At 71.9% G+C, this 12494-nt stretch overlaps 8 non-coding genes across 8 annotated transcripts; 3 read left to right on the forward strand and 5 right to left on the reverse strand.

Annotated features, from left to right (window-relative positions):
* Window positions 1-2678: 2678 nt before the first annotated feature.
* Window positions 2679-2750, reverse strand: TRNAG-UCC (transfer RNA glycine (anticodon UCC)). Its single transcript has one exon. It is a non-coding gene; the product is annotated as a tRNA-Gly (tRNA).
* A 687-nt stretch (window positions 2751-3437) lies between these two features.
* Window positions 3438-3509, reverse strand: TRNAD-GUC (transfer RNA aspartic acid (anticodon GUC)). Its single transcript has one exon. It is a non-coding gene; the product is annotated as a tRNA-Asp (tRNA).
* Window positions 3510-4089: 580 nt separating this feature from the next.
* TRNAL-CAG (transfer RNA leucine (anticodon CAG)) lies at window positions 4090-4172 on the forward strand. The gene has a single exon. It is a non-coding gene; the product is annotated as a tRNA-Leu (tRNA).
* Window positions 4173-5906: 1734 nt separating this feature from the next.
* Window positions 5907-5977, forward strand: TRNAG-GCC (transfer RNA glycine (anticodon GCC)). The gene has a single exon. It is a non-coding gene; the product is annotated as a tRNA-Gly (tRNA).
* A 3039-nt stretch (window positions 5978-9016) lies between these two features.
* On the reverse strand, window positions 9017-9088 carry TRNAE-CUC (transfer RNA glutamic acid (anticodon CUC)). Its single transcript has one exon. It is a non-coding gene; the product is annotated as a tRNA-Glu (tRNA).
* A 280-nt stretch (window positions 9089-9368) lies between these two features.
* On the reverse strand, window positions 9369-9440 carry TRNAG-UCC (transfer RNA glycine (anticodon UCC)). The gene has a single exon. It is a non-coding gene; the product is annotated as a tRNA-Gly (tRNA).
* A 687-nt stretch (window positions 9441-10127) lies between these two features.
* Window positions 10128-10199, reverse strand: TRNAD-GUC (transfer RNA aspartic acid (anticodon GUC)). The gene has a single exon. It is a non-coding gene; the product is annotated as a tRNA-Asp (tRNA).
* Window positions 10200-10779: 580 nt separating this feature from the next.
* Window positions 10780-10862, forward strand: TRNAL-CAG (transfer RNA leucine (anticodon CAG)). The gene has a single exon. It is a non-coding gene; the product is annotated as a tRNA-Leu (tRNA).
* Window positions 10863-12494: the final 1632 nt, after the last annotated feature.

Below are 12494 nucleotides of genomic sequence, written 5' to 3' on the forward strand. Positions count from 1 at the left end.
CGCAGGCAGCACCACCACCCCGAGAACCACCGCGGACACTCCCGGGTCCAACAGCACCACAGCCTGCAAACCCCAAGCGGCACCGCCAGCCCCAGCACCTCCTCCTCCACCCCTCACCACCCTCCTACTCCCCCAGACACCCCTACTCCTCTCCTGCCCCACACTCCCCTCCCCGCTCCGCCCCCACCCGCGGCCCCCACGTTCCAAATTCTGCTTGGCCGGGGACCGCGGGTTGCATTCGTCCCTTTGGCCTCTTTTCAACTCAACCCCAGACACACACCTGAGACCCGACTCTTTGTCGCGGGCAGAGATCACTTGTGTCTCTGGGGCAGTTGAATTCCCCACCCTTGCCTGCTGCCTACCCCTCCTCTCACCCTACTCCTTCGCCTGACCACCTCGCAGCACAGGACACCAGTCTCGCCGGCCTGGGCCCTCTCCCACCACGGGGGCTTCCATCTTCCTCGCGCCAGGGCCCACGCCCCCTGCCCGCCACCTGCTGTTCCTTCCAGCCCCCAGGCTCACCCCCTCCATCCCTCCGCCACCAACCCCGTGGACCCCGGGCCCCTCTACGCACACTTCCACCGGTCCTGTCCTCCTCCCTCGGGCCCCTCGGACAAACCCCTGCTCCGTCCCCACCGGCACCCTAAACCTCGGCCCCCCCACCGCACCGCCCCCCCCCCCCCCGCGGCACCCGTGCCGGGCAAGGTGCGCCACCGCCCGGAGCCTGTGCAGAGCCCCTGCCTGAGCGGCCAGCCGCACTCCCGGCCACATCCCGCAAGCCCCGCACCTCCCCGCCCACGCTCCACTCCGACCCACCCGGGACGCCCTCCCACACCTCCCCCGTGAGCAGCACGACGCTCACGGCCGTCCCCTCTTTTCGGGGTCGTTTGGCCCTGTGCCCTGACCCGCGTGGGAGGCCACCCACGGGAACAGACACCTTCATCCCGCTCTGTCACCCGCCCACCCACACTCACCCCCCCCCAACACCCCGGCCAGGCCGGTGAGGGAACTTCCTGCGCTGGCGGTGAGCACCCCCATGCCCACAGGGGCTCCTCGGCACACGTCAGAACGGCTCCGTCTAAACCCGCGGAGTGTGCCGCCGCCGCCGCCGCCGCCGCCGCGGCTCTCTGCCCTTCCTGGGCTCGGCTCTCCACTTTTGCCTCCGAAGGAGCCAGTCGGCGAAGAGGTGTTCAAGTCGCTGTCAGCGGCCCGGTTGTTGTGGCGGGAAGGAGACCGAGAGCTGCCACCTACTTCGGGGAGTGTCCACAGAAGGAGATGGATCCAAGGGTGGAGACAGGGATGGCGTCCATCCTGGGTGGCTGGATGGTCGGTAAGGCGGGAACGGGAACGCATCGGACCGTCCAATCTAGGTGGCGGGTGGGGGGAGGGGTGTGTCGGGCAGGGAAGCGTTCCCGGTAACCTTCTGGCCACTTGGTGAGAGGACTGAGAGCGTCGGTGATGCCCAGTCGAATACAATGTTGGCCAGAAGTCCACTCTGTCATCCCTCTGCCTCCAGCCCCCCACCCCCCCTGCTTGGCCAGACTGGCCTCCTCCATCTCCCTGCTCTGTCTCCTCCGCCGCCGCCGCCCGGTGGTCTAGCTACCCGGACAGACGGACGGGTCCAGGTTCATTCTGACTTCTCCGCCTCCCGGGCGCCAGGCTCCGGCTCTCGGCTCCCCTCGGCGCACGAGACCACGACGCACTTGGCGCCCAATCGGCGGCCCCGGGGAGACGCAGCCGGCACAGGACCTGGCCGGCGGCGGCGGGTAAGCTGCCCGCGCCTTCGCCGGCACGAGGCGCCAAGTAAAAGAGCACGCCACAGGCCCCGGCCGGTGGCCGGACCTGGCGACGTAGACCCCGCGCCCTCCCCCACCACCCCAACCCGAGCCACACCTCAGGAGGCAGGAAGGGGTGGCTTGGGGGCCGCGACGTTTGTCCCGGCCGAAGGCGTGCCGCTGGAGAGTCGAAGCACGTGCGGTGGCCACGGCAGGCGAGAGTGGCTGCCCGGGCCACTGTGGTTTGGGGCTGAGGAAGAGCGGGAGCGAGGCGAGCGTCCGAGGAGGAGGAGGAGGAGGAGGAGGAGGAGGAGGAGGAGAGACGTCGGGTGGGCGAGGCGAGGCGAGCGAGGGCCAAAAAGGTTGGCAGGGGCGCAGGTGAGGTGGCAGGGCTTGGGCTGGCCGTGGAGGGTGCCGGGTGGCCTTGTCGGGGGTCCGGGGCCGAGGCCGAGGGGTAAGGGGCGAAGCGAGCGAGCGAGCTCTGGCGTGGGCTAAAAGGGGGTTGTGGAGGTGCTGGGGAGGTGGGGAGGCGGAGAGGAAGAAGATAAGGCTTCCCTGACCGGGAGTCGAACCCGGGCCGCGGCGGTGAGAGCGCCGAATCCTAACCACTAGACCACCAGGGAGCGTCAGGCCTCGGGCCTGGCCTGCGCCTCCTGGACCCGGGGCCTCCATCCCGCCCGCTCGGCGCTCCCTTGGCGCCAGCCCCCTGCCTTTGGCAGGCCAGCCGCGCGCGGCCCCCGGCAATGCAGGCGCCCTAGCGTTCTTCCTGCCCGGCTGCACCCTCAAAACACTGCGCGCGCCTCCTTCTCGCACACACGCACACGGCCGCGGGCCCGGCTCCCGGCCTCCGGCTCCCGGCTCCGGGCCAGGAGGGCCCTGCGGTTCCGCAAAAGGTCGGCCCGCTGCGTTGGCCGGGAATCGAACCCGGGTCAACTGCTTGGAAGGCAGCTATGCTCACCACTATACCACCAACGCTGCACAGCCCGCGCCGCCCCGAGATGCCGGCCCGGGGCTCGCGCCGGCGCCGTCACGCCGCCGCCGCTGCCGCCGCCCGGCGCAGCCCTGCCCCGACGCCCCGCCCGCTCGCAGCTCGGCGCTGCCCCAGGCGCCGCCAACGGCCGCCCCGCGCCAGACGCAGCGGCCCTCGTCCGCCGGCCCGACCGCCTCTGGGGGCGCCCTGGCCGCCGTTCGACCCGACCAAAGCCAAAGCCGACCCCGACCCCGTCACGTCCGCCCTCCTCCTCCCTCCTCAGGTCCTGCGGCAGCGGGCTCGGCCAAGCCCTTCTCCACCGGCGGCTCCGCCAGGCCACTTCCGCGAGGCACCGAGGCGGGGGACCCATCCGACCCCCGACCCGTCCCGGCAGCTGTGCAGCTGTGCGTCGCGTCGCAAGGAGCCCATTGCGCCAGCCACCTTGGCAGGGCCGCTCGTCGGGCGCCGTGGGGAGGAGCAGAGGAAGCCCTCGCTCGGCTGCGGCGAGCAAGCGCCCGGCGAGGAGGAGGACAAGGAGGAGGGGAGAAGGGTCCGGGTGGGCGAGGGTGGGCAGCCGGGGCACGAGTCGGCGGCCTGCGCCTCGCTGGAGGGCGGGGGAGGGAGAAGAAGGGCCCTTGGGCGCAAGCGGCTGGACGGAGAGCGGTGCCGGCGACCAAAAGAGGGCGTCTTGCCTCCCCGTCGGGGAATCGAACCCCGGTCTCCCGCGTGACAGGCGGGGATACTCACCACTATACTAACGAGGACGGCGGCGGCCGCCCCGGCGCGCGATCGCTGTCCGGCTGCCCGCCGACGCCTACCCTGCTCTCGACCTCCTGCCCACCACGGCTGCCCGGCGCGTGCCCGGCCCGGCCCGACCCGACCCCTAAACAATCGCGTCATTCGACAAAGCAGATGGCGACCTCGATGCGGATGCGGACCCGGACCCGGACCCGGACCCGGACCCGGGGCTGCTCAACGCTCCGAGTGCGCGCTGCCTGTTGCCTCCAGTGCGGGGATCGCGCCGGCAGGAAGAGGCCCGAGAGGGCGAGCAAGGCGGCGGGGAGAAGGTGGGCGCGCGCCGTGCCACGTCCGCCGCGAGGAGAGGCGCGGGTGGGGGCTGGCGGCAGAGGACGGCCGCACCCCGGGGACGCGGCCCGGCGGGGGCCGGGGGTGGGCGAGGGTGTGTGGGCGGCGGAGCCCGGCGAGTCTCCCCGCCGGTCGGCGCGCGGGTCCCGTCCCTTGCGCGCCCACACAGCGGCCCGCCAGGCGCCGCGTGCGGCCAGGGTGGCACCGCTCTGCGCGTCGGGTCCCAGCCAGGTGAGCGGACACGCGCCCAGGCCCGCCGTCAGGATGGCCGAGCGGTCTAAGGCGCTGCGTTCAGGTCGCAGTCTCCCCTGGAGGCGTGGGTTCGAATCCCACTCCTGACACGCCAACCTTTTGGCCCGCCCAACAAATGCCCGGGTCCCGGGCCTCCGCGACACCCCGTCGCAGCTCTTTACCGCCTTACCGTCCGTCGCTGGCTTGCGCTCTTGCCGCCTCTCCAAAGTCCAGCCCCTACACCCACGCCTCTCGCCCCACCAGCTGCTCAGGCACGGCCACCTTTCCTGCCGACCCGTGCGCCGGCCTGGCAGAAATAGCCCAGGAGGGTGCTCCGGCGCCTTGAACCCCCTGGCAACTGGCTTGCTGGACGCACGCGCTCCCCCACCCACTCACACACCCTTCCTACCTGACCCCCCGCACGCGGAAGCTTCAGGACTTTGCACCACATCTTTCCCTCCCCTGCTTCCCCTCCCCGCCCCGGCGCCCCCCACCTCCCTCCGACCCGATCCCTGCGCCCCACCCCCTCCCCGCGCCCCCTCCCCCCGCTCCGTGCTTGTGGGTTCCCCCCTCCCTAACTGCCTCCCTCCCACTCCCGTCTCCGCTCCCACTGCCGCTCCCTCACCGCGCCCTGCGTGAAGAAAGCCCTCCACGGGTCACCGTCCGACTTCTGTCTGCTGAACAGCGACTCCCTCTGAGAGCCTGACACTCGCGCAACCAGCAGCACAACCGTCCGACGTTCTGTCCTTGCCGCCAGCCCCGCCCGCCTGCCCACCCATGCCATTCTCTCCACACCCTACTGAGGTCGCGGTCCCCATCTTGCTGGCCTGTGCCACCCACCGCGATTTTTCACCTCGGGGCCTCGCCCTGGCCACCTGCCTGCCTCCCAGGACACGCGCAGCGCAGCCATCTGCTCGCCAGCCAACGACAGAGCCCTCCCTGCACAGGGCCTGCCTGGCACCTGAGCCCAAGCCGGGAAGGTTGCTCCAGTGAGTAGCCAGCAGAAGCCCTGGGCCCCCCCCCCCGTCACGCACCCGCCAACGTCCGGCCCCCAGCCGGGGCCACCCCCCTCGGCGGCCACACCGCGTCTCCAAGCGGGAAACCGCAGCCGGGGCCGAACCCCACCACACCGGCGCGCTCCCTCAGCGGGCTGCCCGCGAGCCGGCAGCCACTGCGCCACAGCGCTCCTCCGATCCGAGACCGCGCTCCTGCCTCGCCACCGACGCACCGGAGCTGGACCCTGGCCGGGGAGCCGTCGGCCAGAGCGCAGAAGCCAGGCTCGGGCACTTGGCCTGGCCTCTGGGCCTGAGGCCCGCTCGGCGGCGGGCGGCGGCGGAGGCCGCGCTCCCGGGCCTCCAGCTCCGACGGCTCCCCCCACGCCCCGCCGCCCCCGCCCTCGCACAGCCGGAGCACCGTTCCCGCCCGTGCCCGCCCTCGCGCCCAGCGCCCCGGCAAGAAAGCCAGCCGCCCAAGGCACTTTGGGACCGGGCTGTGGGTCGTCGAAGGAAACGTCGGCCTTCAGCTGCACCCGCCCACAGATCGCCTACCCTGACTGGCATTCGGGCGCGGGCCAGGCTTGGTCCGGCTCCCGGCTGCCTCTGGCGACGCCGGCCATCTCGCCGCGGCCCTGGGCGGCAGAGAAGGCGCGGCACGGGCCGAGCCTGCCTCGGTGCCTCGGTGCCTCCTCGCCCGCCCCCTTGCGACCGCGCCTGCGCCCTAGCGCCCTTCACGTACCTGGAGCCTCTCTTGGAGCCCACCAGTCCGCCGCCTGCTCAGATGGAGCAGGTGGCCGCGGAGGGCGGGCGGGGACCAGCGTCGGGCGGCTGGTGGCGGCGGCCATCGGTGCATGGGTGGTTCAGTGGTAGAATTCTCGCCTGCCACGCGGGAGGCCCGGGTTCGATTCCCGGCCCATGCAGCACCCCGATCCCCTTTTGGTCCCGCCGCCCCAACGCCGAGCGAGGCTTCCTCTCTCCCGCGCTCAAGGCACCTGTCCCACACCGGCTCTGCGGCCCACCGCAGCACATTCCACGTGCTCTCGTCTCCCCCGCCCCCACCCCCAAGCCCCCTCTCTCGCCCTGGAGACAGAAAGTGCACGCGGGGAACCAAGCCCCCGTGCCCAGACACCTCGACCGCTCAGCCACTCTTGTGCCCACACGCCTTCCTTGTCCCTCTGCTCTTCGCTCCCGTGACCCCGCTCGGCTCACGCCTTTCGCTTCGAGGAAGGCTACCCTGCACCACACACTGGCCCCCGCACGCCCCACTCCGTCACGGGGGTTCGCCCCCGCTCTCTGCCTCGCTCTACCCCCGCTCCGAGAATCAGACCGTGTCGGTTCCTACCACCAGTAGGAGGCAACTTGCCACTCCTACGAGTGATCCACCGCATTCTCCCCGACGGTCACCGACTCGTGATGGCGCGCGCTCCAGTCGTTCCGAAGAGTTCCACGATATCATCACGATGCACACACACAGCGAGCATTCATTCACCTTCTCCCGCTTGGCCGCTCTATTTCCCAAACGCTGGCCCGCCCCTCCACCACTAAAACCACCTCCGCCGCCACCACCACCAAGTCCACCGAGTCACCTCCACCAGGGCCAGCACCACCGCTATCGTCACCGCCGCCGCCACGAACACCCCCGTCGCAGGCAGCACCACCACCCCGAGAACCACCGCGGACACTCCCGGGTCCAACAGCACCACAGCCTGCAAACCCCAAGCGGCACCGCCAGCCCCAGCACCTCCTCCTCCACCCCTCACCACCCTCCTACTCCCCCAGACACCCCTACTCCTCTCCTGCCCCACACTCCCCTCCCCGCTCCGCCCCCACCCGCGGCCCCCACGTTCCAAATTCTGCTTGGCCGGGGACCGCGGGTTGCATTCGTCCCTTTGGCCTCTTTTCAACTCAACCCCAGACACACACCTGAGACCCGACTCTTTGTCGCGGGCAGAGATCACTTGTGTCTCTGGGGCAGTTGAATTCCCCACCCTTGCCTGCTGCCTACCCCTCCTCTCACCCTACTCCTTCGCCTGACCACCTCGCAGCACAGGACACCAGTCTCGCCGGCCTGGGCCCTCTCCCACCACGGGGGCTTCCATCTTCCTCGCGCCAGGGCCCACGCCCCCTGCCCGCCACCTGCTGTTCCTTCCAGCCCCCAGGCTCACCCCCTCCATCCCTCCGCCACCAACCCCGTGGACCCCGGGCCCCTCTACGCACACTTCCACCGGTCCTGTCCTCCTCCCTCGGGCCCCTCGGACAAACCCCTGCTCCGTCCCCACCGGCACCCTAAACCTCGGCCCCCCCACCGCACCGCCCCCCCCCCCCCCCGCGGCACCCGTGCCGGGCAAGGTGCGCCACCGCCCGGAGCCTGTGCAGAGCCCCTGCCTGAGCGGCCAGCCGCACTCCCGGCCACATCCCGCAAGCCCCGCACCTCCCCGCCCACGCTCCACTCCGACCCACCCGGGACGCCCTCCCACACCTCCCCCGTGAGCAGCACGACGCTCACGGCCGTCCCCTCTTTTCGGGGTCGTTTGGCCCTGTGCCCTGACCCGCGTGGGAGGCCACCCACGGGAACAGACACCTTCATCCCGCTCTGTCACCCGCCCACCCACACTCACCCCCCCCCAACACCCCGGCCAGGCCGGTGAGGGAACTTCCTGCGCTGGCGGTGAGCACCCCCATGCCCACAGGGGCTCCTCGGCACACGTCAGAACGGCTCCGTCTAAACCCGCGGAGTGTGCCGCCGCCGCCGCCGCCGCCGCGGCGGCTCTCTGCCCTTCCTGGGCTCGGCTCTCCACTTTTGCCTCCGAAGGAGCCAGTCGGCGAAGAGGTGTTCAAGTCGCTGTCAGCGGCCCGGTTGTTGTGGCGGGAAGGAGACCGAGAGCTGCCACCTACTTCGGGGAGTGTCCACAGAAGGAGATGGATCCAAGGGTGGAGACAGGGATGGCGTCCATCCTGGGTGGCTGGATGGTCGGTAAGGCGGGAACGGGAACGCATCGGACCGTCCAATCTAGGTGGCGGGTGGGGGGAGGGGTGTGTCGGGCAGGGAAGCGTTCCCGGTAACCTTCTGGCCACTTGGTGAGAGGACTGAGAGCGTCGGTGATGCCCAGTCGAATACAATGTTGGCCAGAAGTCCACTCTGTCATCCCTCTGCCTCCAGCCCCCCACCCCCCCTGCTTGGCCAGACTGGCCTCCTCCATCTCCCTGCTCTGTCTCCTCCGCCGCCGCCGCCCGGTGGTCTAGCTACCCGGACAGACGGACGGGTCCAGGTTCATTCTGACTTCTCCGCCTCCCGGGCGCCAGGCTCCGGCTCTCGGCTCCCCTCGGCGCACGAGACCACGACGCACTTGGCGCCCAATCGGCGGCCCCGGGGAGACGCAGCCGGCACAGGACCTGGCCGGCGGCGGCGGGTAAGCTGCCCGCGCCTTCGCCGGCACGAGGCGCCAAGTAAAAGAGCACGCCACAGGCCCCGGCCGGTGGCCGGACCTGGCGACGTAGACCCCGCGCCCTCCCCCACCACCCCAACCCGAGCCACACCTCAGGAGGCAGGAAGGGGTGGCTTGGGGGCCGCGACGTTTGTCCCGGCCGAAGGCGTGCCGCTGGAGAGTCGAAGCACGTGCGGTGGCCACGGCAGGCGAGAGTGGCTGCCCGGGCCACTGTGGTTTGGGGCTGAGGAAGAGCGGGAGCGAGGCGAGCGTCCGAGGAGGAGGAGGAGGAGGAGGAGGAGGAGGAGGAGAGACGTCGGGTGGGCGAGGCGAGGCGAGCGAGGGCCAAAAAGGTTGGCAGGGGCGCAGGTGAGGTGGCAGGGCTTGGGCTGGCCGTGGAGGGTGCCGGGTGGCCTTGTCGGGGGTCCGGGGCCGAGGCCGAGGGGTAAGGGGCGAAGCGAGCGAGCGAGCTCTGGCGTGGGCTAAAAGGGGGTTGTGGAGGTGCTGGGGAGGTGGGGAGGAAGAAGATAAGGCTTCCCTGACCGGGAATCGAACCCGGGCCGCGGCGGTGAGAGCGCCGAATCCTAACCACTAGACCACCAGGGAGCGTCAGGCCTCGGGCCTGGCCTGCGCCTCCTGGACCCGGGGCCTCCATCCCGCCCGCTCGGCGCTCCCTTGGCGCCAGCCCCCTGCCTTTGGCAGGCCAGCCGCGCGCGGCCCCCGGCAATGCAGGCGCCCTAGCGTTCTTCCTGCCCGGCTGCACCCTCAAAACACTGCGCGCGCCTCCTTCTCGCACACACGCACACGGCCGCGGGCCCGGCTCCCGGCCTCCGGCTCCCGGCTCCGGGCCAGGAGGGCCCTGCGGTTCCGCAAAAGGTCGGCCCGCTGCGTTGGCCGGGAATCGAACCCGGGTCAACTGCTTGGAAGGCAGCTATGCTCACCACTATACCACCAACGCTGCACAGCCCGCGCCGCCCCGAGATGCCGGCCCGGGGCTCGCGCCGGCGCCGTCACGCCGCCGCCGCTGCCGCCGCCCGGCGCAGCCCTGCCCCGACGCCCCGCCCGCTCGCAGCTCGGCGCTGCCCCAGGCGCCGCCAACGGCCGCCCCGCGCCAGACGCAGCGGCCCTCGTCCGCCGGCCCGACCGCCTCTGGGGGCGCCCTGGCCGCCGTTCGACCCGACCAAAGCCAAAGCCGACCCCGACCCCGTCACGTCCGCCCTCCTCCTCCCTCCTCAGGTCCTGCGGCAGCGGGCTCGGCCAAGCCCTTCTCCACCGGCGGCTCCGCCAGGCCACTTCCGCGAGGCACCGAGGCGGGGGACCCATCCGACCCCCGACCCGTCCCGGCAGCTGTGCAGCTGTGCGTCGCGTCGCAAGGAGCCCATTGCGCCAGCCACCTTGGCAGGGCCGCTCGTCGGGCGCCGTGGGGAGGAGCAGAGGAAGCCCTCGCTCGGCTGCGGCGAGCAAGCGCCCGGCGAGGAGGAGGACAAGGAGGAGGGGAGAAGGGTCCGGGTGGGCGAGGGTGGGCAGCCGGGGCACGAGTCGGCGGCCTGCGCCTCGCTGGAGGGCGGGGGAGGGAGAAGAAGGGCCCTTGGGCGCAAGCGGCTGGACGGAGAGCGGTGCCGGCGACCAAAAGAGGGCGTCTTGCCTCCCCGTCGGGGAATCGAACCCCGGTCTCCCGCGTGACAGGCGGGGATACTCACCACTATACTAACGAGGACGGCGGCGGCCGCCCCGGCGCGCGATCGCTGTCCGGCTGCCCGCCGACGCCTACCCTGCTCTCGACCTCCTGCCCACCACGGCTGCCCGGCGCGTGCCCGGCCCGGCCCGACCCGACCCCTAAACAATCGCGTCATTCGACAAAGCAGATGGCGACCTCGATGCGGATGCGGACCCGGACCCGGACCCGGACCCGGACCCGGGGCTGCTCAACGCTCCGAGTGCGCGCTGCCTGTTGCCTCCAGTGCGGGGATCGCGCCGGCAGGAAGAGGCCCGAGAGGGCGAGCAAGGCGGCGGGGAGAAGGTGGGCGCGCGCCGTGCCACGTCCGCCGCGAGGAGAGGCGCGGGTGGGGGCTGGCGGCAGAGGACGGCCGCACCCCGGGGACGCGGCCCGGCGGGGGCCGGGGGTGGGCGAGGGTGTGTGGGCGGCGGAGCCCGGCGAGTCTCCCCGCCGGTCGGCGCGCGGGTCCCGTCCCTTGCGCGCCCACACAGCGGCCCGCCAGGCGCCGCGTGCGGCCAGGGTGGCACCGCTCTGCGCGTCGGGTCCCAGCCAGGTGAGCGGACACGCGCCCAGGCCCGCCGTCAGGATGGCCGAGCGGTCTAAGGCGCTGCGTTCAGGTCGCAGTCTCCCCTGGAGGCGTGGGTTCGAATCCCACTCCTGACACGCCAACCTTTTGGCCCGCCCAACAAATGCCCGGGTCCCGGGCCTCCGCGACACCCCGTCGCAGCTCTTTACCGCCTTACCGTCCGTCGCTGGCTTGCGCTCTTGCCGCCTCTCCAAAGTCCAGCCCCTACACCCACGCCTCTCGCCCCACCAGCTGCTCAGGCACGGCCACCTTTCCTGCCGACCCGTGCGCCGGCCTGGCAGAAATAGCCCAGGAGGGTGCTCCGGCGCCTTGAACCCCCTGGCAACTGGCTTGCTGGACGCACGCGCTCCCCCACCCACTCACACACCCTTCCTACCTGACCCCCCGCACGCGGAAGCTTCAGGACTTTGCACCACATCTTTCCCTCCCCTGCTTCCCCTCCCCGCCCCGGCGCCCCCCACCTCCCTCCGACCCGATCCCTGCGCCCCACCCCCTCCCCGCGCCCCCTCCCCCCGCTCCGTGCTTGTGGGTTCCCCCCTCCCTAACTGCCTCCCTCCCACTCCCGTCTCCGCTCCCACTGCCGCTCCCTCACCGCGCCCTGCGTGAAGAAAGCCCTCCACGGGTCACCGTCCGACTTCTGTCTGCTGAACAGCGACTCCCTCTGAGAGCCTGACACTCGCGCAACCAGCAGCACAACCGTCCGACGTTCTGTCCTTGCCGCCAGCCCCGCCCGCCTGCCCACCCATGCCATTCTCTCCACACCCTACTGAGGTCGCGGTCCCCATCTTGCTGGCCTGTGCCACCCACCGCGATTTTTCACCTCGGGGCCTCGCCCTGGCCACCTGCCTGCCTCCCAGGACACGCGCAGCGCAGCCATCTGCTCGCCAGCCAACGACAGAGCCCTCCCTGCACAGGGCCTGCCTGGCACCTGAGCCCAAGCCGGGAAGGTTGCTCCAGTGAGTAGCCAGCAGAAGCCCTGGGCCCCCCCCCCCGTCACGCACCCGCCAACGTCCGGCCCCCAGCCGGGGCCACCCCCCTCGGCGGCCACACCGCGTCTCCAAGCGGGAAACCGCAGCCGGGGCCGAACCCCACCACACCGGCGCGCTCCCTCAGCGGGCTGCCCGCGAGCCGGCAGCCACTGCGCCACAGCGCTCCTCCGATCCGAGACCGCGCTCCTGCCTCGCCACCGACGCACCGGAGCTGGACCCTGGCCGGGGAGCCGTCGGCCAGAGCGCAGAAGCCAGGCTCGGGCACTTGGCCTGGCCTCTGGGCCTGAGGCCCGCTCGGCGGCGGGCGGCGGCGGAGGCCGCGCTCCCGGGCCTCCAGCTCCGACGGCTCCCCCCACGCCCCGCCGCCCCCGCCCTCGCACAGCCGGAGCACCGTTCCCGCCCGTGCCCGCCCTCGCGCCCAGCGCCCCGGCAAGAAAGCCAGCCGCCCAAGGCACTTTGGGACCGGGCTGTGGGTCGTCGAAGGAAACGTCGGCCTTCAGCTGCACCCGCCCACAGATCGCCTACCCTGACTGGCATTCGGGCGCGGGCCAGGCTTGGTCCGGCTCCCGGCTGCCTCTGGCGACGCCGGCCATCTCGCCGCGGCCCTGGGCGGCAGAGAAGGCGCGGCACGGGCCGAGCCTGCCTCGGTGCCTCGGTGCCTCCTCGCCCGCCCCCTTGCGACCGCGCCTGCGCCCTAGCGCCCTTCACGTACCTGGAGCC

The sequence above is a fragment of the Diceros bicornis genome, chromosome 4 (assembly GCF_020826845.1).
Source record: "Diceros bicornis minor isolate mBicDic1 chromosome 4, mDicBic1.mat.cur, whole genome shotgun sequence".
Classification (NCBI taxonomy): Eukaryota; Metazoa; Chordata; class Mammalia; order Perissodactyla; family Rhinocerotidae; genus Diceros; species Diceros bicornis.